Here is a 10,303-nt window from a genome sequence, read left to right as displayed (position 1 = left end):
TTCCAGCTTTAAGGTTATGGTACAGTAGTAGCAGACAGGGAGTGTTATAATAGTAATGAAGTATATTATCTAAATACAGGGTTATTAAAAATGATTGAAGCCATTTCACAGCTCTACAATAACTTTATTATTTGAGATTTTCACAATGCTTTGCACACACATACAAAAACTCAAAAAGTTTTTTTAGGCATTCACAAATGTTCGATATGTGCCCCTTTAATGATTCGGCAGACATCAAGCCGATAATCAAGTTCCTCCCACACTCGGCCCAGCATGTCCCCATCAATGAGTTCGAAAGCATCGTTGATGCGAGCTCGCAGTTCTGGCACGTTTCTTGGTAGAGGAGGTTTAAACACTGAATCTTTCACATAACCCCACAGAAAGAAATCGCATGGGGTTAAGTCGGGAGAGCGTGGAGGCCATGACATGAATTGCTGATCATGATCTCCACCACGACCGATCCATCGGTTTTCCAATCTCCTGTTTAAGAAATGCCGAACATCATGATGGAAGTGTGGTGGAGCACCATCCTGTTGAAAGACGAAGTCGGCGCTGTCGGTCTCCAGTTGTGGCATGAGCCAATTTTCCAGCATGTCCAGATACACGTGTCCTGTAACGTACTTTTCGCAGAAGAAAAAGGGGCCGTAAACTTTAAACCGTGAGATTGCACAAAACACGTTAACTTTTGGTGAACTGCGAATTTGCTGCACGAATGCGTGAGGATTCTCTACCACCCAGATTCGCACATTGTGTCTGTTCACTTCACCATTAAGAAAAAATGTTGCTTCATCACTGAAAACAAGTTTTGCACTGAACGCATCCTCTTCCATGAGCTGTTGCAACCGCGCCGAAAATTCAAAGCGTTTGACTTTGTCATCGGGTGTCAGGGCTTGTAGCAATTGTAAACGGTAAGGCTTCTGCTTTAGCCTTTTCCGTAAGATTTTCCAAACCGTCGGCTGTGGTACGTTTAGCTCCCTGCTTGCTTTATTCGTCGACTTCCGCGGGCTACGCGTGAAACTTGCCCGCACGCGTTCAACCGTTTCTTCGCTCACTGCAGGCCGACCCGTTGATTTCCCCTTACAGAGGCATCCAGAAGCTTTAAACTGCGCATACCATCGCCGAATGGAGTTAGCAGTTGGTGGATCTTTGTTGAACTTCGTCCTGAAGTGTCGTTGCACTGTTATGACTGACTGATGTGAGTGCATTTCAAGCACGACATACGCTTTCTCGGCTCCTGTCGCCAGAAACCTGAAGTGCGGCTCCAGCCGAACAAAACTTCATGAGTTTTTCTACGTATCTGTAGTGTGTCGTGACCATATGTCAATGAATGGAGCTACAGTGAATTTATGAAATGGCTTCAATCATTTGTAATAGCCCTGTATAAATAAATTTACAATAGTTTTCGAAAAAGCTACAGAAAAAACGATGAGCTACACAACATGCTATTAGCTCACAAACCCAAGCTGGCATCACTACAAAATAAAAAACAGCGCGATTTTGGTCGGAGGAGCATAATAGTGAGTTGCTCCGTGCAACATTTGATGGAGTACATATGCTCTCTCATAGTGGAGGTGGAATGAACAAGAATACCAACAACTACATCATCCTTTTGGGACTCTATAGTGAAGGAGGCGATTGAAATTCGCTTGACGACGAATTTAATTAATAGAGATGGTGGTTTCAATCTTGATAAATCATGGAATCCGGCACTTGCAGTAATAAACTCACAAAGACGTCGTCACAGTGCAGCTCACAATAATATATCGATATGCCAACACAGATCAACTGTGGAGTCATAGATACAACTCGCGCATTATGCACGTCTCTGCCGCCGACCAACGTCTCTGGCGCATTTGCATCTGTGGCCGCATGCGCAGTCGCGCGGTACACGAGCATAAAGGGACGAAGCGAGCACTGGAGCGGCCGTCTTGCGGCTCACTCTGAAGATGGCTGAACGTTATACAGCCGAAATATTAGGAGATTTCTTGCGGCTCCACACCCGAAACTTAATGGAACATACTAACATTTCGTTTGCTTTAAACGAACTTTGCATATTTTTCGTCCGAAGCGTGGGTTGCAGCATCGAAGTTTTTTCCAGACACCACTTTTCCTCTAACGGAGCACATTTGCAACAGTATACATTGTTGTACTTCAATTTACGTCTGACGCTCTCCAGTCTATGTAAGTTCAGCTCAGTTAGAAGCCATCTTCTCTCGGTAATCGGCCATTTCCGCCCTGTCAGTGTTACTTAACAACAGCAAGATCGTGCACTCAACTTCCGTATCAAGCAAGTCACGACCAGCCCGACACTCATACACGCCTCAATCAGACAGAGCGAGACCAGTAGAAAGCAACCATTGCGGCAACGTTCCCAGACTCGTCATACTAGCGGAACTGTAGCGGGAAGGATGGAGGCCAGTATACGACTGACGAAAAAGTGGCGCATTGATTTCTAATGTACCGGGTGATCAAAAAGTCAGTATAAATTTGGAAACTTAATAAATCACGGAATAATGTAGATAGAGATGTACAAATTGACACACATTCTTGGAATGACATTGGGTTTTATTTGAACCAAAAAAATACAAAAGTTCAAAAAATGTCCGACAGATGGCGCTTCATCTGACCAAAATAGCAATAATTAGCATAACAAAGTAAGACAAAGCCAAGATGATGTTCTTTACAGGAAATGCTCAATATATCCACCGTCATTCCTCAACAATAGCTGTAGTCTAGGAATAATGTTGTGAACTGCACTGTAAAGCATGTCCGGGTTATGGTTAGGCATTGGCGTCGGATGTTGTCTCCCATCCCTAGAGAAGTCGGTCGATCACGATACATTTGCGACTTCAGGTAACCCCAAAGACAATAATCACACGGACTGTCTGGAGACCTGGAAGGCCAAGCATGACGTAAGTGGCGGCTGAGCACACGATCATCACCAAATGACGCGCGCAAGAGATCTTTCATGCATCTAGCAATATGGGGTGATTCTAATGAAACCCCATGTCATTCCAAGCATGTGTGTCAATTTTTACCTCTATCTACATTATTCCGTGGTTTATTAAGTTTTCAAATTTATACCGACTTTATGATTACCCGGTATGCAACACTCAACACTGGACTCTTACTCATCCATTTCTGATCTCTAGCACTCTGAGCCTTCCACGGCGAACCGTGTGCGTCCATGTCGTCATGTTTCCACCTCTCACAACGAATATAAATATGGCACACCAAACTCCCAACAGGCGGTAGACACAAGTACGCTATGTGATCAAAAGTATCCGGACATCTGGCTGAAAATGACTTATAAGTTCGTGGCGCCCTCCATTCGTAATTCTGGAATTCCGTATGGTGTTGGCCCGCCCTTAGCCTTGATGACAGCTTCCACTCTCGCAGGCTTACGTTCAGTCAGGTGCTGGAAGGTTTCTTGGGGAATGACAGTCCATTCTTCGCGGAGTGCTGCACTGAGGAGAGGTATCGATATCGATCGGTGATGCCTGGCACGAAGTCGGCGTTCCGAAACATCCCAAAGGTGTTCTAGAGGATTCAGGTAAGGACTCAGTGCAGGCCAGTCCATTACAGAGATATTGTCGAGTAACCACTCCGCCACAGGCCGTGCATTATGAACAGGTGCTAGATCGTGTTGAAAGATGCAATCGCCATCCCTGAATTGCTCTTCAACAGTGGGGAGCAAGAAGGTGCTTAAAACATCAATGTAGGCCACGCAAAACAACAAGAGGTGCAAGACCCCTGCATGAAAAACTCGACCATACCATAACACCACCGCCTCCGCATATTACTTTTGGCACTACACACGCTGGCTCGCCATACCCACACCCTGCCATCGGATCGCCACATTGTATACCGTGATTAGTCACTCCACACAACGTTTTACCGCTGTTCAGTCGTTCAATGTGTACGCTTCTTACCCCAAGCGAGGTGTCGTTTGGCATTTACCGGCATGATTCGTGGGGGAAGAGCAGCCGCTTGACTATGAATTCAAAGTTTTCTCACCTCCCACGTAACTGTCATCGTCCTTGCAGTGGATCCTGATGCAGTTTGGAATTCCTGTGTGATGTTCTGGATAGATGTCTGCCTATTACACATTACGACCCTCTTCAACTGTCGGCGGTCTCTGTCAGTCAACAGACGATGTCGGCCTGTACGCGTCCCTTGACGTTTTCACTTCACTATCACATCGGAAACAGTGGACCTAGAGATGTTCAGGAGTGTGGAAATCTCACGTTCAGACGTATGACTCAAGTAACACCCAATGACGCTCGGTGGCTCACATGGATAGAGCGTCTGCCATGTAAGCAGGAGTTCCCGGGTTCGAGTCCCGGTCAGGGCACACATTTCCAACATGTCCTAAATGATTTATATCAACGCCTGTTTGCAGCTAGGGTGTCGATTTAATCATTTCGTAAATAGTATTGTTATAATTAGGAAGGCATTTACATTTACTAACACTTATTACTATTATTTCTTGAGGTGGATACGTGAGTCGTGTCAGAAATTTTGATGGCCGAAGTTCCTCAGGAATCAGGGCAAGTGGAATCAGGCAAGTAGATGGGGTGGGTCCCTGGTCTTTTTCTTCTTCTTCTTCTTCTTCTTCTTCCAATGAGTCAGACAGCCTCTTTTCAGTTCGATGATTTCAACGTCCGTTTCCTCAGTAACTTCCATAAAATCTACTTCAATTTCTTCATATAAATATTCTGCATGTTTCACTTGACTCCACTGCAGTTCTTGTAAAGGGAAGAACGTTTCTAATTCGCTTTTCTGTAGGGGGCGCGACCTGCGACAGGTAAATTAGCATGAGCATGAAAGAACGTAAAGAACTGAATCAGGTGCTGGCTCTTGCCTCATTACAACAAGCCTCTGTCCGTGACTACAGTGAGTCCAGATCATTTCCCAGTTGGTTTCCAGTTTCCCACCCAACTTCAGTCTTATTGGAAACATCGTAACGCATGACACTGGTTCACGTCTTTTGTGGCAGACCTGGCGAACGGCTGGTATCGTAAATCGTCTAGCGCCTGGAAACTGCTGGCACCTCCAGTGTGATGATAAACTATTCTCCAGCAGTTATTTCTTCACGGGTACAGTTTGGTTTCTTGGACGTGGCAAGTGCCGAGTTTACGTTTCAAGCTTCTCAATAATGTTGCTGAGCTTCATTTTGCCTTGACGGGAAAGGGCTGCAGGGTGTCCTTTGCCAATAGCTCTCAATCCATAAAAACCACCTAACATTTACTTCAATTATCTTTTTTCACTTATCAGAATTTCAAAATGAAAGAGCATACTTACAACTGGCAGAATTAATGGTAAGTTTCCTGGCTAGGACATTTGATACCTCACCGTCTTCATGAGAAGTAACTGGCCCTCCACGTATTTTACAACACACGCATTCACGTAACACCCTTGTTAAGATGTGTAAGTCTATCAGAATGTAACATAACCTACCATTTACATCATTTTCGATTCGAGAAAGCTATGTATCACAACGTTTTATTTTAATTTTAGAAGCACTAATGGGTATTTCTCTAGATACTGACGAGTTTGCCTGTACTTCATTGCCTGTAACTTCACACACTACATGTTGAACATAATGTTTCCCTTTACTCGAAAATCTATTACCACGAAACCCACGTTTCTTAAAAGCAGTTCGTTTTGGCGTCATACTTTACCTTTTGAGAGATTCACCAATCTATTCGTCACTTTTCCTCGGGGAAAAAAAAAAAAAAAAAACCCACAGCCGATAGCACTTCGACATACAACGCATGTTTATACTATGAAACGATAAGATACTGTTTTTGACAGTGCTACCAATACCAACACAATTTAACCTTTATAACAGCAATCCGCAGCCTTCTATACAGGGTGCTCCATAGATCGTGACCGGGCCAAATATCTCACGAAAAGAGCGTCAAACGAAAAAATTGCAAACAACGAAACTTGTATAGCTTGAAGGGGGAAACCAGATGGCGCTATGGGTGGCCCGTTAGATGGCGCTGCCATGGGTCAAACGGATATCAACTGCGTTTTTTAAAATAGGAACCCCCATGTCTTATTACATATTCGTATAGTACGTAAAAAATATGAATGTTTTAGTTGGACCACTTTTTTTACTGTGATAGATGGCGCTGTAATAGTCAAGCATATGGCTCACAATTTTAGACAAACAGTTGGTAACAGGTAGATTTTTTAAATTAAAATACAGAACGTAGGTACGTTTGAACATTTTGTTTCGGTTGTTCCAATGTGATACATGTACCCTTTGTGAACTTATTTCTGACAACGCATGCTGTTACAGCGTGATTACCTGTAAATACCACATTAATGCAATAAATGCTCAAAATGATGTCCGTCAACCTCAATGCATTTGGCAATAGGTGTAACGACATTCCTCTCAACAGCGAGTAGTTCGCCTTCCGTAATGTTCGCACATGCATTGACAATGCGCTGACGCATGTTGTCAGGCGTTGTCGGTGGATCGCGATAGCGAACATCCTTCAACTTTCCCCACAGAAAGAAATCCGGGGACGTCAGATCAGGTGAACGTGCGGGCCATGGTATGGTGCTTCGACGACCAATCCACCTGTCATGAAATTGCTATTCAATGCCACTTCAACCGCACGCGAGCTATGTGCCCTCAACACCGACGTTTTTGAGATTCCCGCTCTCGCGCAATTTGTCTGCTACTGATGTGCGGATTAGCCGCGACAGCAGCTAAAACACCTACTTGGGCATCATCATTTGTTTCAGGTGGTGGTTGACGTTTCACATGTGGCTGAACACTTTCTGTTTCCTTAAATAACATAACTATCCGGCGAACGGTCCGGACACTTGGACGATGTCGTCCAAGATACCGACCAGCATACGTAGCACACGCCCGTTGGGCATTTTGATCACAATAGCCATACAACATGATATCGACCTTTTCCGCAAATAGTAAACGGTCCATTTTAACACGGGTAATGTATCACGAAGCAAATACCGTCCGCACTGACGGAATACCACGTACTTATACGTTTGTGACTATTATAGCGCCATCTATCACAAAGCGAAAAAAGTTGTTCAACTAAAACATTCATATTTCTTTACGTACTACACGAATATGTTGCATGGGGGCTTAATAAAAATATTAATGCAAATAATTTTAATTTTTTTTTTTGCTTTAGTAGCTGTCTGTCCGATTACGAAGTCTCGTAACGGTTGGCCCTGACTGTTATTGTTACGAAATCTGACTGCTTAGAACAATAACAAAGAATGAAATGGAAATTTTCATTAACACAGTTAATTAATTAAGCCCCCAGCAACTATAAAACCAACGCAACAACAAGCACAAGAGTAACTGTTCTGTGTGTGGGAGTGTGACTCAACGTACGCATCTGGCACGGTTCTTCTTCAACAACACAACAATTTTTAAATAACATTATACTGAATTAATTAAAGAAAATACAAATACCATAATTACTCAAGAGAACCACAATTACACTCTAATCCAAGAACCCAAGCCAGATGCTTTGTTGACTGAACCTGTAATGACACATTATTTAAAACATGGAAATAATGAAAAATAAATCAAGTTTCGTTACCTTCATATATTGACCAAAATCACTCTCATAATTACAATATATCTCCACACCGCCTCGCTATTACCACATCTGAACAAGAACCTTTCAGTATCACATCTCAGCAAGCACTCCCTACTAGCACATCTGAACACCAACTGACTACTACGAGCTCTCCCCAAGCAGTGACCTCTAGCACATCTCAATAATGACAGCCCGTGGAGGCGGCGGAACAATGCTCTCTAGCGATCTCTGGCGCTGTGGCTCAGTGTAGCCACCTTTCAATGTAACAAAAAATGGGGTTCCTATTTTAAAAAACGCAGATGATATCCGTTTGACCTATGGCAGCGCCGTCTAGCGGGCCAACCATAGCGCCATCTGGTTTTCCCCTTGAAGCTAGACGAGTTGTGTTGTTTTTCGTGAGATATTTGGCCCGGTCACTATCAATGGACCATCCTGTATAAAAATTACCCCTTTTATAATGAGATGAAAATCCGAACGTGTGAAATTTTTCCCGTTCTAACTCCCTTAACGTTACTTGTTATTGATAAACTTACTTTGATGTATCTGCAAGTTTTTCCGCTAGTGTAACTGGTTTCGCCACTTAATTACAGGAATTACTTCTAAGTTCATCTTCAATTAACTAAAAAAGATAATGAAACTGGTTGGGTGTGAATCAGAAATATGCCTTAAACTTGTCTGCATCGTCGAGCGTATGTTTTGTTACTAAAACGTTATGCGCTTTGTTTTCCACCATGTAAGATCATTTGTCTGAGAACTTTGCACTTCCCGAGCACTCTTCCCAGTAATACACGGGTCACAGCACTGCATGTTCGGCCTTCGCTGTCCCCACCACTTGTCGCACCGCACTGCCTCTCGTTTAGCAATGTGACTAGCAGCGCGCGGGATCTCGCGGAGTATCAAAGAACCACACAATGCTGCTCTCGTCTAGACGGATGAGTAGCACCCATGGATTCCCAACCAACTGTAAAAATAAATTCACCTTTCCGAAACTACTACCTTCCACTCCCATCATATATATAAAGGGAAAAGTTTATCGCTTACTACATTGTGGATGAGGTTTGGTGAAAATTACGCGTTAGACGTGAGATATTCTTTTATTACTTCACTATTATTAAGAAGTCCCAGACTTCGTCGATATGTACTATCGAAGAAAATGTATGTAAAATTATGTTTTGTACTGCTTACAGTTTAGGAGATATGGCGTGATAAATACGTATTTATTAGCACGAAAATCAACTTTTCTTAAAAGCTTCAATATTTCTGTTTTTCAATGGCACAAAATTTTCATTTAATTAAAAAATAGCGTTAGAGGTGTTTTGTACTGCTATCACGTACAGTTGTAAAAGAAAAAAAAAACTGCTTTCATTTCTTAATGTTCCGACGCGCACCGCCCCGCGCCTAGGAAAACTTTTCATGTAGCGTCCTTGCGGCCCGCATCGTCCAGCGGAGACGCAAAGCGTATTCCGCGACATGCTGCTATAAATTTTCGCTCCTAGGAAAACGTTGCTTAAGCTGTTTGCCGCTGTGTTCTTCCACCTTACTAACGTAACTTTTTTTTTTACTTACGTTTCAGATCGACGCCCGAGGAGAAACAAAAAGAGCTGGTGACGTCACAACGTGGAAATCCAAGCTCCACTACACTGCGTAGCGTGAAATGCGGAACCTAGCGTGTCAGATTTTTGCCTCGTGGTGAGGAACGTGGCCAGTGAGACGAGGTATCTTTTTCACCTCACGTGCAGAACTGAGGTGCTGCCGTACTGTGCCGAGTTAAACTACGTATTCGGCGTGTTTTCTTCACCATGGAGTACGTGGTATGAATATAAGCTGTTTCAGAGCAACAGCAAATTGAGGATATATCGAAAACGCGTCGAGTGGGAAGTACACATCGGTCGATACATGCTTCCTGTATTTGATTTTTTTTGCGCTGTAATTTGCGTGCTACGGTAATACACTGCTTCAATGTTATGGCACAATGATGGTCTACCACAACCTCGTCGTTCTGTCCAATCTGCCACAGTTAAATATCAAATAATTGCAGCTATAGTGCAGTCTTTGGACATTGTATACCATATACGGAGATATACTGGCCATAGCTCAGCTTACCTTTGGCTTGACAGCTTATACACACAGTGTACCAAGTTCGCATCAACCTCCGACCATTTTGTCTCCTCTTTCCTAAGGGATTCTGGGTCTTACTTATTAATTTAATCCAAATATTACCTGCAGTGCCAACGGACGTGCCGCAGCGGTAGCACCGGTTCCCGTCAGATCACCGAAGTTAAGCGCTGTCGGGATCGGCTAGCACTCGGATGGGTCACCGTCCAGGACTGCCGAGTGGTGTTGGCATGAGGGGTGCACTCAGCCCTCGTGAGGCCAACAGAGGAGTTACTTGACTGAGAAGTAGCGCCACCCGTCACGAAACGGCCGGGAGAGCGGTGGGCTGAGCACATGCCTCTCCGTATCTGTATCCCGTGATGCCTAAGGGTTGAGGACGACACGGCGGCCAGTCAGTACCGTTGGGCCTTCGAGGCCTCTTCGGACGGTGGTTTTTTATTACCTGCAATAGTCTACGTTATTTGTTATAAATAATGTACTTACTGGATTTCTTGTTGCAAAGGCCAACGACTGGGACTGGAGTGTTGCCCCAGTGGCCAGAATTACTAATGTGGCTGCCAATATACATCTGAAAGTTGTTAACACAAATTACC

General features: G+C 43.8%; 1 pseudogene; it reads left to right on the top strand.

The window, feature by feature from the left end:
• Positions 1-9,822: 9,822 nt before the first annotated feature.
• Positions 9,823-9,941, top strand: LOC126263986 (5S ribosomal RNA; annotated as a pseudogene).
• The last annotated feature ends 362 nt before the right edge of the window (positions 9,942-10,303 follow it).

This window comes from Schistocerca nitens, chromosome 6, assembly GCF_023898315.1.
Source record: "Schistocerca nitens isolate TAMUIC-IGC-003100 chromosome 6, iqSchNite1.1, whole genome shotgun sequence".
Lineage (NCBI taxonomy): Eukaryota > Metazoa > Arthropoda > Insecta > Orthoptera > Acrididae > Schistocerca > Schistocerca nitens.
Note: the sequence above shows the minus strand (reverse complement) of the source record. Positions and strands in the feature narration are given on the sequence as shown.